This window comes from Pan paniscus, chromosome 15 (assembly GCF_029289425.2).
Source record: "Pan paniscus chromosome 15, NHGRI_mPanPan1-v2.0_pri, whole genome shotgun sequence".
Taxonomy (NCBI): domain Eukaryota; kingdom Metazoa; phylum Chordata; class Mammalia; order Primates; family Hominidae; genus Pan; species Pan paniscus.
In genome coordinates this window covers 89,270,505-89,291,640 of record NC_073264.2, presented here as the reverse complement: position 1 = coordinate 89,291,640, position 21,136 = coordinate 89,270,505, and the positions used below count along the sequence as shown (strand labels likewise).

At 44.9% G+C, this 21,136-nt stretch overlaps 1 long non-coding RNA gene across 1 annotated transcript; it reads right to left on the bottom strand.

Annotated features, from left to right (window-relative positions):
- Positions 1 to 6,648: 6,648 nt before the first annotated feature.
- LOC117975872 (uncharacterized) lies at positions 6,649 to 20,530 on the bottom strand. The gene is made up of 3 exons (XR_004666268.2): positions 9,816 to 20,530; positions 8,496 to 8,619; positions 6,649 to 7,340 (listed from the first exon to the last, which is right to left on the bottom strand). It is a non-coding gene; the product is annotated as an uncharacterized LOC117975872 (long non-coding RNA).
- Between the last annotated feature and the right edge of the window lie 606 nt (positions 20,531 to 21,136).

Sequence of the window (21,136 nt, the reverse complement as noted above, 5' to 3'; positions counted from 1 at the left end):
TTCTGTCAGCATCAGTATTCCACTTTTAAGAGAAATCAGTGGATATAAAGGACTTGGCATCTGCATTTAAGATTCTCCCTATCGCCCTTACCCAGGCCTCCTCTTGGCAGCCTTCTCAGGCAGGGCACCTGGATTCCTCTCTCTTTCCAAGTTTCCTCCCACCCCATTTCTTAGCAGGCAGCACTTTTTAATGAGAACCACTTCTGTGAATTTGAAATCACTCTCTGGCCTCTCAGCACACATACAGATAGATAATAAACTTGGAAATGGAGAGAGCTTCCTGTTTCTCTGGTTCACTTTTCTGACCTTAGAGATGTTCAGTGACTCCCTCATTTTTACACTTTATACTAGTATACTTGGGAGGCCAGGCAAAGCCTCTCTCCCTCCTGCCCAAGAACACTGAGACAAGAACTGCCTCATTGGATTTTTTGAACTCATGTTGGACTGAAGTGTACAAGTAGATGGGTAACATGCTGGTCTTGCCAATATGGGCATCATCTGAATTATTCAGATGTCAGTTTAACCACATCATCTGGAAGGCTCCCAATCAAAGCTTTAGTTTGAGGACAAATTGTATACCTACCCTCTAGCAACTCTTCCAGATTAAGAGGAGTCAGCAAAGTAGACTCTTCTTATTTTCTGAAGATCATAGTATCAGTGTCACAGAGCAAGGCCACTCCTGGCATTGGTTCTCCAGCTTTCCTGCTCTGAAGCATGAACTCGCAGGGGGCACACTGACTCTCACTTTTCTCTAGTTCATTCTTCACACTTCACACTTCTGCTAAGATGAGGAGAAGCAGTTCTAACTGCTCCCCAGCATCTGTGGCACCAAGTCTTTTCTTGTGGGCACAGTTGCTAGTTTGCCTAGTTGCTAGTTTGCCTTGTGGCCTTGCCTCTGCCTGGTGCCCCTGCCTCCTCCATTCCTGCTGCACTCCTTGGCTCCGGGTCTTCAGCTATATAAACGTCCTTATGTTCTCCAAATATGTACAGCTGTGTCACCTGCTGAAATTTTGTACTTGGCTTTCCCTTTGCCTGAAATGACCTGCCCAACTTTCTGGGCCTAGAAAACCCTCTTTTTTTTTTTTTTCCTTCATGAGTGAACTCAGAAGTTTCTCCCTCTGGGAAGCCTTTCCTAATTCTATTTTCTACTACTTAATGAATGCATTTAGTACTGTCATTCTCATTCTTTGTTTACATTATGGTCTCCCCTAAAGGCCACTGCATGAGGACAGGAATCTTACCTGATTTATTTTTTATATTCTCAAGGCTGAAGGAAAAAGTAGGCAATATTTGTTGAAGGCTATGGCAACCAAAACAACATGGTACTGGTATAAAAATAGACAAACAAACCAGTGGATTAGAACAGAGGACCCAGAAATAAAGCCCAATATGAATAACCAACTGATCTTTCACGAAGGCAACAAAAATGTACACTGGCGTAAGGACACGCTTTTCAATAAATGGCACCGGGAAAATTCGATTGGCATATGCAGAAGAATGAAACTGCACCCCATTGCTTACCATATGCAAAAATCAACTCAAGAGGGGTTCAAGACTTAAATGTAAGTCCTGAAACTATATATACATACATACATACACACACACACACACACACACACACACACACACACCTTTTAGGTGTTTCCTCACCTAGGAAAAACTCTTCTGTACATTGGTCTAGGGAAAGAATTCATGATCTCAAAAGCATAGGCAACAGAAATAGACAAATGGGACTATATTATCTGAGAAAGGTTCTGCACAGCAAAGTAAATAATCAACAGAGTGGGCAGAAAACCTACAGAATGGGAGAAAATATGTGCAAATTATATATCCAACAGCTGACTAATATTCAGAATTTACAAGGAACTAAAAAAGTTCAACAACTACAAAGAACCCAAATAATCTCATTACAAAGTGGGCTAAGGACTTGAATAGACATTTTTCAAAAGAAGACAAACAAATGGCCAACAAGCATGTAAAAACGCTCATCATCACTAATTATCAGAGAAATGCAAATTAAAACCACAATGAGATACCAACTTACATCAGACTGTCTATTATTAAAAAGACAAAAATGTAGGAGAGGATGTTGGAGAGAATGCAGAGAAAAGGAAACACTTATATGCCACTGGTGGGAATGTAAATTAGTACAACCTCTATGGGAAACAGTATCTAAAAGAACTAAAAATGGAACTACCCTTTGATTCAGCAATCCCACTACTGGGTGTCTACCCCCCAAAAAAGAAATCATTAAAACAAAAAGATAACCTGCACTCATATGTTTATTGCAGCACTATTCACATTAGCAAAGGCATAAAATCAACCTAAGTGTCCATCAATGGATGATTGGATAAAGAAAATGTAAGATATATATATAATATATTAATACTATTCAACCATAAAAAGAATGAAATCATGTTTTTTGCAGCATAGATGGAACTAGATGCCATTGTCTTAAGTTAAACAACTCAGAAACAGGGACAAATACTGCATGTTCTCACTTATAATTGAGAGCTTAAATAATGTGTACATATGGACATAGAGTGTTGAATGACAGACAATGGAGACTAGGAAGGGTTGGAGGTTGGAGAGGGTGGATGTTGAGAAACTACTTAATGGGTACAATGTAGTCATTCCAGTGATGGATATACTAATAGCCCTATTTCACCCCTATGCAATACATCCATGTAACAAAATTGCCCTTGTATCCCATAAATGTATACAAATTAAAAAAATACTTACTGAATTGACCCATTAAGTTTCCTACCAAGAGTATTTCCTTTCTGTTTGGTTTTATGTTAATTTGTGCCATATTTGCCTAGGAATAACTGGGTCCAGGGTTTCTCATTATGTGACTGGTTGACTACACTAACAACTTTACTCTTCTACTTTTCACAAATTCTCAAATTTTCCAGAGCTTCACAGGGGTCTACAATTGTTGTGCTTCTCTGCACACCCAAAGGGCTACTGTCAAATGATTGAATAAAGGAATTGGCGTTTCTGTTAACTTATTCTTCCCGGAGGAAGAGGCTGGCAAATCATCATGGTTGTATGAAGCCAGAGAGCGCTACTGCCATTAAAGCTAATTGGAAATTCATGTGCTATGGACAGCATTGTTAGTGAAGGATTGACTCTTGCACCTGCCATTTGCTAGAAGATAAGGTCATTTACTGATTGTGAGGGATTTGGAGCACTAAAGTCATCTCCTTACATCGGTATCCAAGGATAGAGTTGATTGTGGTATTTGGGGGATGAAAAGAAGAGACTAATGCTGATTTCTAATCTCTCTCTCTTTCTCTTCCAAAATAGGAAATGATCCTTATGTCAAAGGATAAAAGGAAACAGTCTATTTAGCAGGAAAGAAGGAGGGGAGGTAGAGGGCGGGACTGTCACCTTTGTTAAGGAGCCACTCATTGCTTGACACTCAGCTAGGCACCTGACACATATTATATAATTCAACTTTTATACAAACTTTGGCAAGAAGACTAATTATTTCAGTGTTACAGATGCAGAAACTGATGCTCAGAGAGGATAAGTAGACCCACCCAAGGTAAACACAGCTCAAGAAGTGGCAGCATCCTTGTCTGCCTGACACCAGAACAGTTTTTGGGGACACTCTCATATTGCTTCTGTGCCTTGACTACGGAAGTAAAACTGTCATGCTGGGTTTCAGGTTGGGCAAGCAAATGGGCATTTTGGAGAATTAGATTTTATTCAGAGCAATATTGGGTTTTCAGTCTTTCCTGACACTTATGATTATGTCATTTTCAGCCCTGAATTCTGTGGAATCTACCTTGCCTAGGTGAATCAGAATATTTAGAAATGACAGGCTTATGGAAGTACTTCAGAGCAGAGCTGGGGTAGGCTGGTAAAAAATATGTATCAAGACTTCAGACATAAAAGTTGCCCTGAATTGGTGACTTTTAGCCCCATCCAGTCTGTATAGTCATTAGACAGCCTGAATGTCAGATATTCAGGGGACAAAGCCTTAGAATGAAAAAGATAAATGGTTGTTTCAGTAATGTTCCCCTACATACTCTAAAAGAAAGTCAGCATTAGATACCAGATCAATCTTTTTTGTTTTCACCATTTAATAGGTCTGTGGGAAGATAGAAGTTTCACATCAATGAAAGTCTTTATAATCAAATTGCATTGAACAGGAAAGTCATACAAAAGGATACATTGAGGTCCTATGCTCTGAATATAGTTAGTAATAGGATAGTAGAATGAAAGAAGAAAGGGAAGAAAAGGGAGAAGAGAGAAATCTGAGAATATGTGGATTAGAAATGGTGCAAGGACAAGTACCTCAGAAGGCAAGGAAGGCATTAATATCCAAGGATGGAGTAGAATGTGATATTTTGGGGATGAAAAGAGTAATGCTGATTTCCAATCACTGTCTTTCCCAAATTAGGAAATGATCCTCATGTTGATTTAATGTTAGAAGAATGGACTAAAGAAAGAGGGCCCCTGACTTAGGTTGAGGATAAGGGATTAGATTGAAGCAGCAGAAGCAACATGAGAATTGGATGAAAGGAGCAGGGAGAAACTTCACTGCACTTAGCAACTTTCATGTTTTAGTAACTCAGGCCCTGGATCTTCCTGTCTTCCAGGTCAACAGTTCTCTCCTATAGTAACAAAATTGCCTGGCTGGAGCCCCCATTCTTGGACCCTGCAGAGACTGCGTCTTCCCAAATGCATCCAAGGACTTCTTATGAGCCTTGAATTTCTCCAGTTCTTTCATTTATCCATTTTCCTGATCCTACTGAATTCCCTTTTTCAGTTTCCTGGCACCTTGTAGCTCTTTGTTTTTTGCTCTTGTCATCCCAGAGTGAAAAAGCTACTTCTGTGTCTGTAGCTGAAGGTTTTGGGTTAACAGAAGGGCTTTTGCCACTGCATAGAATAGAAAACAAAATTCACAAATTATTTCAGGCTATGGGGACTTAACTGGCACTCTCCCTAGGTGTCCTTCATTCCTGTTTTCCTTACTACTTGTCCACCTCATCCATTTCTTCTAAGATCCCTACTCCACCCACTACTTCCCAAACTGGTGGCATCTACAGACAGCTCCAAGATTCTGGTTGCTCCATTAAGCAAAGCAGTTTAGCTCTCTTTGGCTTCCACAAGAAACCACACTGTTATGGGATCTTTGGGGCATCAATTTTCTGGCCAGAAACCTCTGTCGCCAGTGGTGCATTTGCCTGAGTTCTTGTCCTACATCCAGAAAGAATGAGGTATATAGATAAATGAAGAGTGACAAGTGAAGGGTGAACAAAATGAAGATGAGCTTTATAAAGTGTTAGAACAGCTCAGAGGAGGCCTAGAGTGGATAATTCCTCTCTATAGGCTGGTTGTCCTGTGGAGTGTTCAGCTCTCAGCAGAGCAGAGGCCCTGGAGAGGGTAGCTCCTCTCTGCTCACTGGTCATCCTGATGTCTCTCCTGATCTCAGCAGAGAGGGTACCTCCTCTCTGCAGCTGGTCCTCCTCTGCAGTTGTCTTTCTGACTCAGGCCATCCTGTGCCCTACTCTGACTGAGCCCTGGGCTTTTATGGACCTCAGAGGGGAAAAAGTGTCTGCTGATTGGTCCATGGGCAGCCATGAGTGGGTCCAGAAGAGGTATTATGAGACCCCACTCTGGTCAGTGGGACTGGCAGCCCAGCCCCCAACCTCCTGGCCTGAAAGTGGGGCCTTACTGGAGACCAACCCTTTCCCACCGAGGAATCAATCTGCCTCCTGCTGGTATTAATGGCCCCAGGGCTCAGCCACAGCCTCACTCCAGGATGGAAGCAGGTGCCAGGAGAGGAGCGAGGCCAGACAGTGGGAGCAGACACCCCAGAGCCAGCAGGGCCATCAGTGGGGAGGGCCTTCCCACCCCCAAGGAGGCAGATTACAGAGATGCTTAGGTCTCGTGCCTGGGAGGGCAGCTGCAGCTACACCCAGGGAGCTCCCACCCCACCAACTTGGAAGGGGCAGAGCTCCCGATTGTCCCTGGCTCCTGCCTGCTCCATGGAGTGGGAGGCCCAGGTCTGCAGCTGCTGGTTGGGCAGCTGAAGCTGCACCCCAGAGGGCAGATCCTGCCTGCTTCCAGTTCCCCACAAGAGCACAGGGAGGCTCGGACCCACAGCTGTAGTTTGGGCGGCTGCCCATAGACTAGGAGGCCTGGATCTGCAGCTGCAGCTTGGCCCATAGACCAGGAGGCCTGGGACTCCTGCAGTGGTGCCCAGGGAACTCCATGGAGTGTGCAGGCTGAGTCGCAACTCCCTGCTGCAGCCAGCATGGTAGTAGTGAAATGGGAAAAGTTCCCTTGTCCCCCCTCGCAAGGCATGTGATGCAGGTGTGACTTGATTCTTCAATGCCCTGCTGCGCAAACCTCTAGGGGAGCATACAGACAGGCGGGTTGTGGGGCTCTGATCCCACAGCAGTGTCTAGGGGTGAATGTTTAAAGCTAAAGCCCCAGTGGGTGTGTGTTACAGGATGCTCTTTTAGTTTTGCCATCCATAGGCAGCTCTGTTAGCCAGCACAATTAGATCCCTGTCTTATCACAAGGACAGAGGGCTTTCTCTGTCCTGGGGTTCTTGCCTTGGTGTACTGGAAGAATCAGATCACATGTGGGCTTGGAGAAGGAGTGCAAGGTTTTATTAAGTGGAAGTAGCTCTCAGCAGATGGGGGAGCCAGAAGGGAGATGATTTTTCCCTGGAGTTGGGCCAGTTGGTGGCCCTAGCTCTCCTCCAACTGCCCCAGCCAAACTCCACATTGTTCTGCTGGTTGGTGGCCTGCCAGCATGCTGGTGCCTGTCGGTGTGCTCCTCTCAATGTCCCGATGCCCGTGTGCATGTCTTTCTTCACTGGTGGTGCTCTTCCTGATGTCCAGCCCCTGTGTGTCTATCTGCTAGGGTCTTGGAGAATGAGTGCCAGGTTTTATTGAGTGGAAGTAGCTAGGGTCTCAGGGGTTTTTATAGACACAGGATGGGGGCATGGTAGGCCAGGTTGGTCTTGGGAAATGCAACCATAGGGCAGGAAAACAAAAATTCCTGTCCACACTTAGGTCCGTGGGCACAGGTCCAAGGATGGAACTCTAGCCACGGACCATGCCCTTTTCTACCCAGCACTTCTCTTCCCCCACTTCGATATCATTTAAAGGGACCATGCTCTTTCATTTCCAGCAGTTCCCTTCTGGATCATTTCTACCCTCTGAAGAGGTACACCTAATTGCCATTAGAATATGGATGATGATTAGTCCTAAGTGCTTCCCACAGACAGGGGGCATTTGTTTTTGGGGAGAACGGCAGTCAGATTCCTCCCAGAGGTCTATCTAAGGGTTCCAAGCAAAGGGAGCCAATGGATTCTAGGAGTGAGAGGAAAAAAAAGTTTCATAAGGTTAAGTATGCGTGGGTTCAACATGTGTATTATACAAGGAAAGAATTTAGTGCCAAAGATTACAGAGATAACAACAACATTGTGCCCCAGGCTGTTTCACCCTGCTGAAGGAAATTAAACCTTGTGTTGGAGCAGATAAACTTTGGAGGAGAGATATCTGCTTTTGCCATATCTTTAGCAGTTAACAGGTGCTCCCTGGAATTCTGGGGTTTGTGGGCTTGCATGGTGGCCATTAAAGCCTCTATATATCTATCAGAGTCACCTGAAAACTTGCCAAGATCCCCCTTAATTTGCTTTAAGTCCTGTAGGGAGAAGGGGACCCGGACATCACTGGGCCTAAATTCACTGGGCATCTGTTGCAGGGGCAAGAGTGAGACTGGGGCTTGTTTAGGGTGAGGATTTCTTGGAGGGGGCAAGTGAGAGGCTGAAGCTGGATAGGGAGGTCGGGGTGGACCCAGAGGAGCAGGACTTGAGGGAGCTGGCTCCTTTGCTGGGAGTGCCTCTGGGACTTGTATCTTTAATTGCCTGGGCTTGCCCCTTGCAGCCTTTCCTGAGATGGCAAGCAGGAGGTCTGGATCAATCCTATATTGTTGGCCAAAGGCCTGGATTGCCTTGCAAAGTATAGACAGCCTGCACATATGGGCCTCAGAACCGTCTATCCTCACATCTATAGAAATGTTTCAATTGCTGGATGGTATTGTAATGAATGGTTCCTTCCTGAGGCCAAGCCAGTCCTTCCTGTAAATCATAATTTGGGATTTCTATGAGGGGGCAAGTGAGAGGCTGAGGCTGGATAGGGAGGTTGGGGTGGACCCGGAGGAGCAGGGCTTGAGGGAGCTGGCTCCTCTGCTGGGAGCGCCTCTGGGACTAGTATCTTTAATTAATTCCCTGGGCTTGCCCCTTGCAGCCTTTCCTGAGATGGCAAACAGGAGGGCTAGATCAATCCTACATTGTTGGCAAAGGTCTGTATTGCCTTGCAAGGTATAGAAACCTGTACATATCGGCCTCAGAACTGTCTATCCTCACATCTACAGAAGAGTTCTAATTGCTGAATGCTATTGTAATGAACGGTTCCTTCCTGAGCCCAAGCCAGTCCTTCCTGTAAATCATAATTTGGCCAAACCTTTGTGCAGAGGGCTATGAGGCCATTTTCCTCCAGATTCTGAGGATCAAAGCAGTCCCAATTGTTCAGGATACACTTTAGAGGAGTATAAGCTGGGGATGGTGAAGAGAACTGGTTGCACATTCTGAAAGACAGAGAATAGAGATGTCCCTCATTTCCCTTCCTTCTTTCAGTGAAAACTCAGGGTGTGATGGAGAGAGAACGCGAGCACCCTCCTTTCACTTTCCACCTCTTGTCCCTGAGCCCCGGCGACCTTGGCAGGTGCTGGCTGGCCCCAGGTAACAATGTAGTATGTACCCATGAAGCAGGGAAAACCTGGAGAATAGGAATTAACCACCCTCACCTGTGCCTTCCTTTCTCCCTGCTGTTGGCAAACTTCGAGTTCCCTGGGCTTGTTTATGCCATGAAGCATGGTCTTCTTCCTTGAGGTGGGGTTCAGTCAGCAGGAATTGGTCCTGCTCATTTACATTGTGCCTGTTTGCCTGAATTTGGATTCCTCAGACCTGTTCTTTCTTTCTAGGGCCTCAGCCTAAGCTTGGAATTGAGTTTGGGACTAAAAAGTCATTTCGGAGGATGTTTGTATCCACTTAGTGTCTCAAATAAACCCTGCAGAATTTGCTCTTATAGCCAGCAGGGGTTGCTCCTCTGTTAATTTCCCTATTAGAAACAGAGTGTTGTGGGCGGGGGGAGGCCCTCTCACTTAGAAAACGAAAAAAAGAGAAAAACAGTTAAAGGGGCAAAAAAGGGGAGAATGCTTGGGGAAGAACCCCTTGCTTAGTGCAAGTGGGCCCCTCTAATCCTTATAACTTTCCCATCCTTTTCCCAGTTCAGACCAGGTTGAATTTCTTGGCCAGGGGAGGGATGGTTCCCATTGACTCAGTGGGCAAGAAGCACCCTGTAGGGTCCTGGCTATCACCTCGGCTTCCTCCCGCCCCCCTCATGGTTGTTGGACTCTGCCTTTGCCTGTTGTGGGCACACCCAGGTGCCCAAGCTGGGAGGGGAAAGAGTAAGAAGAGGTGCCCTGAACCGTGTGTGCCTGCAGCTGCCAAGGTGGAGGCATACATGGCACCTCTAGAAAAAATTGGTCTGATTTGCACCTTTGTGGCTGAGCCAAACACTTATTTTACTTAGTAACATTGCTGCAGCCTGTAGCAAAACTCTTAACATTGTAAAGAAAGAGATAAGAGCCATTTCAAATTGTGTGTGAGAGAGGAAAGAGACGAAAGAAAAACAGAGCCTCTTACCTGCAGGAAAGAGAGAGAGGTGGCAGGGTTTTGAAAGAAAGGCAGACCTGACAGTTTCACGTTTGCTCACACTTACCTTCTGCGATCCCAGACGATCCCCAGTTGTAATGGGAAGTTTCCTTGTCCTCCTCGCAGGGCATGTGATGGGGTATGACTCGCTTCTTCAGTGCCTTGCTGCTCCGGCCTCTAGGGGAGCATGCAGACGGGCAGGCTGTGGGGCTCTGACTCCACGACAACGTCTAGGGCTTGAGTGTTCACAACTGAAACCCCAGTGGGCATGTGTTACAGTAGACTCTGTTAGGGTCCATAGGTGGCTGTGTTAGTCAGCTCAGTTAGACCCCTGCCTTATCACATGGACTGAGGGCTTTCTGTATCCTGGGGTTCTTGCCTTTGTGTACCGGAAGAATTGGATCACACATGGGCTTGGAGAATCACTTGGGTTTCACTGAGAAGTGTCACTGGAGGAAGAGCTCTGAGCAGATGGAGGAGCCAGAAGGGAGATGGATTGTCCCCTGGAGTCTCTCCGGGGATGGTTTTCCCCAGAGCTCTCCTCCAACTTCCCCAGGCAAACTCTGTAGTCATTCTGCCAGTTGGTGGCCTGCTGGGATGCTGGTGCCTGTCAGTGTGTTCCTTTCAACATCCAGCTGCCCATGTGTTCCTCCGCTGATGTGCTCCTCTTGACTTCAGCTGCCTGTGTGTCTCCCCGCTAGGGTCTCGGGGGTTTTTATAGGCACAGGATGGGGTCATGGTAGGCCAGGGTGGTCTTGGGAAATGCAACATTTGGGCAGGAAAACAAAAATTCCTGTCCTCAACTAGGTCCATGGGCACAGGCCCAGAGGTGGAGCCCTAGCCAGGGACCATGCCCTCCTCTAGCCAGCACTTCCTTTCCCCTCTTCTGTATCATTTAAAGGGACCACACTCTTCCCTTCCCAGCACTTCCCTTCCGTATCAGCAGCAGTCACTGCCATCAACACCCATTTAGACTAACTCAGTGGCTTTAACTTCTCACATCCTAAAAGCTCCATCAAGATCCACCAAATTGGTAGCTGTACAGAAAAACCACCTATGGGGAGATGGATCATGCCATGTCCCCTTGAAGACAAGCAACTGTAATCCCCCATTATTTTAAATAACATTTCTTTTCCTTCTTCAAATGTTGAGACTGGGCATGAAAGAATGAAAAGAATACAAAGGTTAGAGGAGTGTGCACCCAGCTCCCAGCTCTGCTAGGATCCAGGAGACTATGAATTGCTCTTGTTAGGTTTTCTCCTGGATTTACCACCTTTGCTGTGTGTTGGTGGTGAGTGTGCTACTCAAATAGATAACTTGGGAAATTTCATGGAATTGATCATTCAAGACTTCTGTTCAACATGACCTTCGGTGAGTTCTTAGCAAAAAGGGAAATGGTGTTTCAAATACAGTAGCCTTCGCTTTATAAGTGTGACCCTTTACCCAAGAGATTCTGCTCATACACAGGGCCTCATATGTCACAAGCCCACCCCTGCCTCCTCTCTGCCTCCTTTCTCACATGTTACCGTCAAAATGTCTTCTCTATGGAGCCTGTTCACTGTGTGAGCAGGGACCCAGTGCTGGGCATGCCAGTGACAGTAACTTTTCCTAAGTGAGTAAAATAAGGAATAAAAGGCTGCTTGAGAGTTGTGGTTTTCCTTTTCTTTTTTGCAGCCTCCATCAGCTCTGCATCTGTTGTAAGGCTTACTTTCCAGTAATCTTTCTTTCCTGCTATTTCATAAATTGCCAATGGAAATTAGACCCTCCCACCCCCACCCTGAGGATGCACAGGCTGCTTAATTTGCCACCCAGATGGAATTCTGCCATGGTTTCATTCAGCAAAATGTTAACTTCTTAGAAACCATGACAGCCTCTGCTGGAGCAATGATAACCCCATGCGCTGACCAGGAAGAGCCAAAATCAAGAGCAGCCCCAGTTATCCTTTTGTGAGGTGGAAGTGAGGAAAGGTGCCTCTGAGAGGGAACAGAATTTGTGGTATACTCAATTCCATTTGCAGAACAAATGGCTAAAAATCAAAACTCAGGGCTAAGTCAGAGATTTCTTTTCCACCTCTGCCTCCGTAGCGTATATCAGAATATGCTATTTATTCAGGATCAGTTCATTGAATTATATACATGTTTAATTTCCAAAGAAACAGTATGTAGATTGAATTGCTGGCTGCTCTCACCTTAAACTGGCTGGAATCACCTCATTTTGGATGATTCCCAGGAAGGGCTGCGAAGTGCCTCAGGAGAATGTGCAGACCAGGACCCGGGACAGCACTCCAGAGGCCCACAGGGGATTTCTGCTCTGTGAGAGGGAGCAGGCAGTCATGTGGGGGCAAAGCCGCATGGCTAGGAATTATCTCTCAATAGGTGTCCCACCAGTCACCCTGAGCCACTAAAGCCATATGGGAAAGAAGCAACTTCAGGATGAGGTCTGGCCTGCTAGGTGGTCTGGAGAACGCAGGGGACAGGGAGGCCTTCCCTGGACATTGCATTACTCAACATGAAAAGGAAGCATTTGAACATCCACCCCACGAGAGCCAGAGCCCCACCTTGCATCAGGGAAAAAGAAAAAAAAATCACTTCAGCGTGATACTCAGTTTCTTTGCTTTTAAAAATTTGAAATGGCAAAATGAGGGCAAATCTACTGCCTGGACTGATGCTTGAAATGCCCTCCTTTCCTCTTAAATGGTCTAAGTATCTGAAAAACATATAAATACGAAAACTCTTTCAAAAACCTTCCTAGGTAGATTTGAGGGGAAAGAGGGTGGGAAGTGAGGGAGTCTAGAAGGATTGGGCTGTGGAATTTCCTATATGGTAAAATGTTTGAGAGAGTGTGCTTTGCCAGGGCCTAAACCTAGGAAACATGCAAGGCAAGAGCAGAATGGGTTGTTGAGCCAGATAAGGTGATTGAAATGGGTCCCTGCCTGAGATCAAGAGCCACAGAAAGAAGGGGAAAATGATTAGTCAGTTAGGTCTTGGCAGGACTAAGCAGGAGGCTATCACCGGGTGAATCCACTAATGCGGTATTGTTCTTGCATGCAGTGGTCTTCTATATGCATTCTTAAGAGGAATGCACAGGTGCACTTTGCTGTATTTAAATGTTCAGGGACAGGGCTGACCCCTCTCTTACCTTTAAGTAACCTACTTAACGATCACAACAGGCTGCTTCTGTATCCCCTGATGGAAGGGTGTGCTAGAGATGGGAAAGAGACCACCCAGAAATTCGTGGTCTATGCCATTCCTGGTGGAAGTAGGTACCAAAGTTGGCCATGGTGCCCATGGAGACAGATGCTTCCCTAGTGATGAAATCTAGGACCCCAAGCTGGGTAACCGGAAGATGTGGGCAGAGAGCCAGGAACTAATTGAATCAGGCACAGCAGCACCCATGGACAGCTGGTCACAGGACCGTGCCTGTGAAGAAAGTTTTACAGAACTGGAAGCCTATGCGGTTATGACCTAGGTTACTTCAAAAGGCTCCTGGCAGTGGTTTCCCAGTTTAGGCACAGGAAAATGGTGTATCTCCTATTTTCCATAAAAAGAAAAAGGATAATTTCTACATGACTGGAATATATCATAAGCAGTAGAACTTAACATCACTTGGGTCATGGATTCCTATAAGAGCTGATGAAAGCTATAGAATATTTTTGCAGAAAAAAATGAGAAACATTGCATACCATTTCAGTGTGTGTAGCAACCCATTGATGCCCACCTATGGGTCCTGATTTGAGGACCACTGACTTTCACCTTTTTTTTGGCACAGCAGAGGTGTTTAGGAATCTCCTAAGGTATTGGCCAGTTGTTGAAGTGTTAATGGGAATATTAGGAAGTGATGGAGCTGATGTCAGAAGGGATGTTCTGGGTGGAGAAATCCAGCGAGTTGTGCAAAAAGTCTATTCGTGGGCAGACCTGGTTTGTTGTTTGCAAGATACTCTTCCCTCCCCAGAACATGTACCATCTGTCTTCTGCACCATGTGTGGAGGACAGTGGATAGATAGATGCCTTTAATAGCTCCTCAAAAACTGTGATACCTATTGGATGCTAAGGTTGGAGATATGCTAGCTGTATGGTGAATGCATATTGGAGAGTTCCTTGTCAAACTAGGTAGCAGTGGCTGGTGCCACATTACCAGCAGAGTGAACTCCAACAGAAATAGACGGAAAGTGGAGCACCTCTCACCTGGCCCTGTGGCTGCTGGATGAGTTAGAGAAGACTACAAAGCTGAGAGGAGCACCTCCAAAAGGTTACACCCAGACCCAGAATGAGAAAAGTAGCAAATTCGTGACTTGGGAAGATAGACTGCAATAATACAGATAATGCCAAGGTCAAGGATCTTGCTGAGTGGTCAGTAAAGGAAGAGCCAGGGAGTCTCACCCTTCTACATGGTTCTCTTAGTATCCTGTGTGTCTGGGAGAGCCAACTTGGAAACTCTGTGGATACGTCCTATTGGACAGTTTAGTACTTCACACTTGAAATAATTTGATTCCAATTTGTCAAAAGGAGGCTTTTAGTGGCCCTAGAAGGCAGTCTCATTTGAGTTGTCAATGATTGCAGCTTACCAGTGTTCAAAGTATCTTCCAGTTTCCTGCCCCCCTGGACAAGCCTCGTGCCAGGGCACACATCCTCTGCCCACTTTCTGCTGGTGTGAGTGCTCGCTAGAGCCTTCTGCTTTAATGCTCTCCCAACTCCTGTCAGAGGACTGGTGTTTTCTACCGGCTCTCTGAGGGTTCTCAGAAAAGCTTGAGAAGCTCTCTTCTTATCTGTGCAGTGAAGAGTCTTATGCAGAGAGTGCAGCTTTAGCTAGAAAAGCCCAAAGTTGGAGAAACATCTCTACTGAAATGTATCCATGGGCACTATTTTTTTTCCAACTCTCTAAATCAGGATACATGGACTCCTATGTGTGTGAGATGGTCAGGAGATGCAGTTTGGATGAGAAAGTGTTGAAGTATCAATTGGTTATACAACAGGACTGAATATTTGAAATCGGGACTGTTCTGGAAAGCTTAGCATGGGAGGAGGGGTCCCATACGTTGACGCTGGTGCCCTTCCAGATTTCTCCCAAATAAAATGTGCTTTTCTAAAGTAAGTTCCCTGATTATTCATCTGTGTGCTCTCATGAGGCACTGAGACAAATACACCAAAATACACCCAAACCTGTCTACAGTCATGGTTAAATGCAAGTTCTATGCATATGTTTCTGTTCAGTGATTAAGAATGTAAAAAGCTTTTTGGCACTTGTTAGTTGAATGATTTATACAATACTCCTCTTTGCTCTTCCTCCCTTCTCTTCCAGAGCCTGTGAACTTGTTGTTTCTGAAAAAGGAGTCAGTTGCTATTGGAATATTATTTAAGGAGACACATGTCAATGCCATTCTACAAAAATGGTACTAGTTTACGCCATGACTTAAAAGGGTGATGGGTTACACATTAGAATTTGGTAGCACGATCAGGCGATTTATACTTTGTGAGACATGGTCACAGTAGGGAGTGTCTGAAGGGGTAGATCCTTCACCAATATCACCTGTGTGGTAGGGTAGACTATGGACCATTGAGTCCAGCCACAGATCCTTGCAGCTGAGGTTTATGTAGGTGGGCACAGTTTTCCTGGAAGGCTCAGCAAACTCTTATCATGAGGTTGTATCTAGGTCAGGGAAATTCAAGGAAATTCAGGGAATAGCAGCCAGCATGGATCCAGGCACAATGCTGTGGCCTGGGCACCACTCCTCCATCTGTCTCCAGGCAGGCAGCTTAACACTATGCCCTACCAGATGGGGGATGGGGTCAGAAGGGACAGGAGGGTGAACTGAAGTAACTCAACCACTTCCTTCTTTCAGGCCTGGCTTGGTTTGGAGCTAGACTAGGGTTTGGAGAGCCTGAGTGTGGAAGGCGAAATGGAGAGCTGGCATAGGAATGTGGATGCACTGAGAGGTTATTCACACCAGTGTTCTGGAAAGCAGGAAACTTCTCTGGTGAAAGTCAAACTGTATGAAAACAGTGATGTAGAGATAGATGCTTGATGTATTTGTAGAGGTTGATAATAAAGTTGAGCAGTAGCAAAAGGAAGAAAACTTTTCAGAGTTTACCCAATCAAACTTGGACAAGTGGCAAACCGTCTGTCCAGTCTGATCCCAGGGTTTGCTGCCTTGCTGTTTGCCTCTCTCTACTTAGAACGCCTCCTAGGAGATGGTGGAAGCTGGTGGGCTATCTTCAATCCACAATTGTTTGCCTCTTTACCTTGGGTCCCCCCAACCCACCCCATCCAAGCAGCCCATTTCTACTTGTACCCTGTGCATCTTGCAATCTGGCCTGATACTTGGCTCCAGAGCTTTGCCCTATGAGAATTAGGCCTTTGAATCCTTGGTTCCCTCCCATCCTGACCACTGTTTAATCTATCTCTCTATTCTTGCCTCTCCTAGACACTTGACCCTGGAACTCAGCTTGGCCAAACCTACCTCTGATCCAAATTGTGCTCTCGGTTATAACTTCATCAATGGTGTTTCTCCAAGGCCAAAGTCAAACCTCTGCCAGAGGAAGATGTAAATATTCAGAGCAAAATATTGCATACCTGGCCCACATGAGTCACTTATGAGGAAGAGGGAGTTAGTTCTAAGAATAATAATTATCTTTTGGGTGAGATTTAAATTCAGGGCCAGAGCATTTCTTAGAAAACCATGGATACAAGCAGCTTGTTAACAGCAGTATCAGGTTCTTGGAGTCTGTATAAAATCTGGCCCATCGATTCAAACAAAACTGGTATGAAATAGCATTTCTCTTCATGTCTGAGGTTCCAGTGGTGGTTGGCTTCCTTCTTATTTCTTGCCGTGTGTGGCTGTTTTCTTGCCAGCCTCAGATTATACACTTACGTGTTTTCCAAAAAATCAAAACCATTTCCAATACTCTTGTTATGTGTTAGTTTATTCTTATCCTTTAATTGATCCAACAGCTTTCCTTTCAGACTAAATTGGCTTAATTGTACCCCACAGATGCCCACAAAATGCTGAATTGAATGAGCAAGGCCCTCGGTCTCTGATAGAGGCATCGTACTCTATAGCCCTAGTGAGACGTTGCTGTCCACTGGCAGTCTTTTGTCTTTTGGGTTATTCAAATACTCTGACTAAATATATGTGTGTATATGTGTATTTCAGACCAAAGCTTCAAAGGTGGCAAAACACTATGGCAAAAACAGGGAAGTTTATAATTTCAGTTTTACGATTAACATTAGTAGCCTGATTTATACATATTTTGCTATACCTATTCTCCAGTAAATATTATTCAAGAAATTCATGGATTTTTTTTTTTTGGAGGGAAAGGAAATTTGTGTGTTTTAAATATGCAGAGTCTGGAGAAGTTGGGCAGATGACCTAATAGAGTCAGGCCCTGCCTCCATGGATGTCCTATAATGCCAAGCTCTGCTGGGCTGATGCCTGTCTCAGGCTGGTAGCCCAGGGAGTGTGAGGAACAGTTAGCATGGCTATGCTGAAGTTACATTTAGGGTGTGTTTAGCCCTTAACAGAGACACTTGAAGAAGAGCTTTCTCTAGAGATTAATTTCCGGCTGGTGTCAATAATGCTTTGGGCTCCCAAACACCTCTGCATGCGCTTTTATTTCCAGGAAATGCTGTTGCTTTAATCGTGATTGCTCAGATAAGCAGCCTTTGCCCACTAAAATAGAATTTATATTTGAGAATCTTTATTTGATGGGGGCTTCTTCCTCAGATAGCAATCAGACTTTCTTATTTGGACAGGAATAAGACAGCTAGCATAGTTCCCTCAGAGTGGTAAAGAAGACAACTTATGATGGCTAGTGTAGTTCTTCCTGACCTCCTGAATGTAGACAAAACCCCAATTCAGAGGATGGATTTTCTTGAGAGATCCTAGTAGCTTCATGATATGATGGCAATGTGGACAGGGTTTGTCTTTTGTTATTAAAATTGACATTTCTACATGTGAAGATGCATATTTAGGAGTTATATTACCTAAACATAAAAAAAAAACCCCAAAACAAAACCCCAAACCTAAAAATATAGATATAATGCTTTTTCTTCCCACAAACACAGAGTTTCATCTCTGAATGATGTGCTTGGTCAAGCTAGCTGTAATTTTACACAGTTGTGGGACACTTGAAAAACAGCAGAAGAAAAGCCATGGGCACAAACACAAGCCTAAGTTTCTTTGTCCTCTCTTTGGGGTCTATATATTTAGTAGATGTGTGCCTCCCCTTCCCTGATGATTGTTTATGGTTAGAATCTGTTCTGATAGGTCGGTGCCTGTACCATATACCAGTTGTTAAATATTTTGAACATCAGCTCCACCTAGCTTAGAATAATTGGGAAACGAATAGCATCTTAAAGGATGTGAATGAGACAGAGAAAACACTCCCAGATGGGGTCAGTCCCAGTCAATAAAAAGGGGGATAGGATGGTGAGGGGAAATTGGCTAGACCTCTCCAAGTAGGCACTAGTGAATTTGAGCCTTTTAAAGCCTTTTCTAAAAGGCTTTAGAACAGTGTGAAGAACACATTGACATGTGAAACCTGGGAATGGGAGTGGGCTGAAAAGTGAGACCAGGCCAGGGTTCAGGGACAGATTGGAACTGTGAGTTCTGAGGCCAGGCAGGTACCCAAGTGAGGACAATGAGCAGAGCCATAGTGCAAATGGCTTGAGGCAACCTGTTGCCACTCATATGGCTGGTGGAGCTAGCTGATCTCTCTGAAGGCACTGAGTGATGCTAGGTAGAGCTTGTGTATCCTGCCCTCTCAACTGTTTCTTCTCCTCCTTTCCTGGTATTGAGCACTAATACCAGAGGGCTGGCCCAGACTGAAAAGTGTCCTGTGGTGTACCTTGGCTGAGGCTCAGCTCCTCTACTTGCCCTCCTATTCACCATATCCTTGTCATGGTCCCCATTTCTTGTGAGAGTGTGTAGCATGAACCCCAGTTGATAATTCATGTGTATGCCTATTTTGTCAGTGCTGGGAACTGTGAAAAAGAAATGGTCAAACTTAAACTTGCCTTATGCTGTGGTTATGACATATAACCATCCCTTCAACTTTCAATAGGTTTGATGTGTATAAGAATTCAAGCATATGACTGCTTTGGTTTTTCCTATCAAATTCACTATGTCACAGACAATTTAATGTCAGAGGATTCCTCCAGAGCTTTGCTCCCATCTCTGTGCTGGGCTGCACTGTGAATAAATCTTTTCTCTACTAAAAATTCCTGGAAATGACAAGTATTTGGCTTTAGGGTGCTTTATGTGGCTTTTTCCTTGAGCAGATCAACCATCTACTTCCTTCTGAGGCATGATATTGAGTTAGATTTTATTCCTTAATGTCACACCAACACAAGGGGCAGGTGAGCCAGGCACAAACTGAACTGGGAGAAGATGAACATTTTCCTCTCAATAAATCACATGGGGGTAACTGAGAGTGGATGCCATTTATAAAGTTCAACACTGTCTCCCATCTTTTGGTATGCTTTAGGTTGAATGCTTCGGATGATGTTTTTTGGAGTTAAAAGAAACATTTTATGTTTAATGAACGAATGTATGTTGCTGGTTATGGATTTTCAATTTCTAGTATTTATGTAGCCAGTTTTCATAATGTAATGTTTTAGTGTCTTATGGAAGTAAAGTCTTGAAGACCCATCCAAGTGGTGTAAAAGCCCCTTGAAAATTGGTTGGTGCTTCTTTGGGGAATGGACACCCAATGTCCTGCAGAGGGATCAAGGTACACAGGATTGGGATTAGACACATCACTCTGGGTGGAGGGCCAGAGCTAAGGACCCCTTGGCATTAGCCAAAGAGAAATCCAGTAGAGATGGGGAGATCACCACTGAAGCAGACATCTCCGTCACTTCATCTTCTTATGTTTCTGTCCTAGTTGGGGTAAATCTTCATTCATAAAGAGGAAGAATCTGTGTAACAGCCCATGGAAAGATATTTTTCTGTCTTCACTGCAACTTCAGCTAAAGCCTTAAAGCTGATGGTGAAACCAAGGTCTAATCTTTTTAGTTACTTGCTTCTTGTTGATTTTTTAACCTACATTGCTGAAAAGCAGGCTGCTATATGCTGTAACTTAGCCTTCACAAGCTTCCTTATAGATAATACCTCTGCTGTATTGATTAATGTATTAATACCTCTGATGTATTGATGTAATGGTTGCTTAAGTTGTTTCTCAGGAACTTAGGGTCAGCTCTTGTCCGGCTTGAACCAGTTGAGACCACTTGGCCTGTGCAAATGCCCAAGTGGTGGCCTTTTGATGTCATAAAGCCAAAAACTCCTCCCTCAGATCATGCTAACACCACCATTTTCTGAACATGTGTCTTATGAAGAGCCATGAACCCTGACTGTTTGGCAGATCACAGACCACCTCATTTTTCCCACTGTTGTTCACCTTTCCCTATGTCTTAGACCAATCCACTTCTTTACCCCATATATATCCCTCAACCCTATCTTTGTAGAAGTGGATTTGAGAGCTGTTCTCTCATCTCCATACTGGATTGCCCCGTGAATCAATATTTTCTATACTGCAAAACTTGTTGTCTCAGTGATTGGCTTTCTAGATGATGAGCAGAATGAACCTGCCTCAGTATCAAGGGCAATGGGCGAAAAATAACTCGGCATTCAGGACTTTCCAGGAGGAACCAGACTTATCCTTGGAATATCTGCACCCATCATCCAAGTCCACTTGGAGGAGACAAGAGAAGAGGAAAGGTTGTTATTTCTTTTTGCTCTCCTTCATTAGCCAAATGAAGAGGATGCAATAAAACCATGATAACTTCTCATAGACTTTGGGGTTATACCACGATAACGTCTCATGGGCTTTGGGTTGTCTGCTTGAAGGGGAAAACATGTCACATGACATTCCCTAGCAGAATGTCTTTTGGGGTTCAGAAACTCATTAGCTTGCCTTGGGCTGTTGTAAGAGCCAAGTTCACTAGAAAGCTTCACAGGAGTCCCCTGAAGAAGTCTAAATGTGGGAGGTTGGCTGGGGCAGTGCACAGTAGTAGGGCAAGAAGAACGGGGGTAGTGGCTGGGTAAGCTTCCCTTGCATTGTTTTGAGGGGCAAGAATGTATGCCCTGCAAGGCATCAGACAAATATGTAAAAGGTTCCAGGATCAAGTTGTCTTGAAAGACTGTTGGTTGGCGTAGGGGGGTCCCCAGAGTTACACTGATGGGGCAGGAACTGAAGGGGCTGGGGTCACCATACTTCACCAGAGGAAGCATTGTTTGGGTTAAGAGATGGTACCACAGGAGGTCTCCTTAGTGGTCTTCAATGTACCCATTACTGTCTCTCACAAAATAAGCCAGTATTTACAAAATAGAGGCTCTTCAGGAGTCAAGAGAACACTGCAAACAGCACCAATGAAGTAAAAATTCTTTTATCT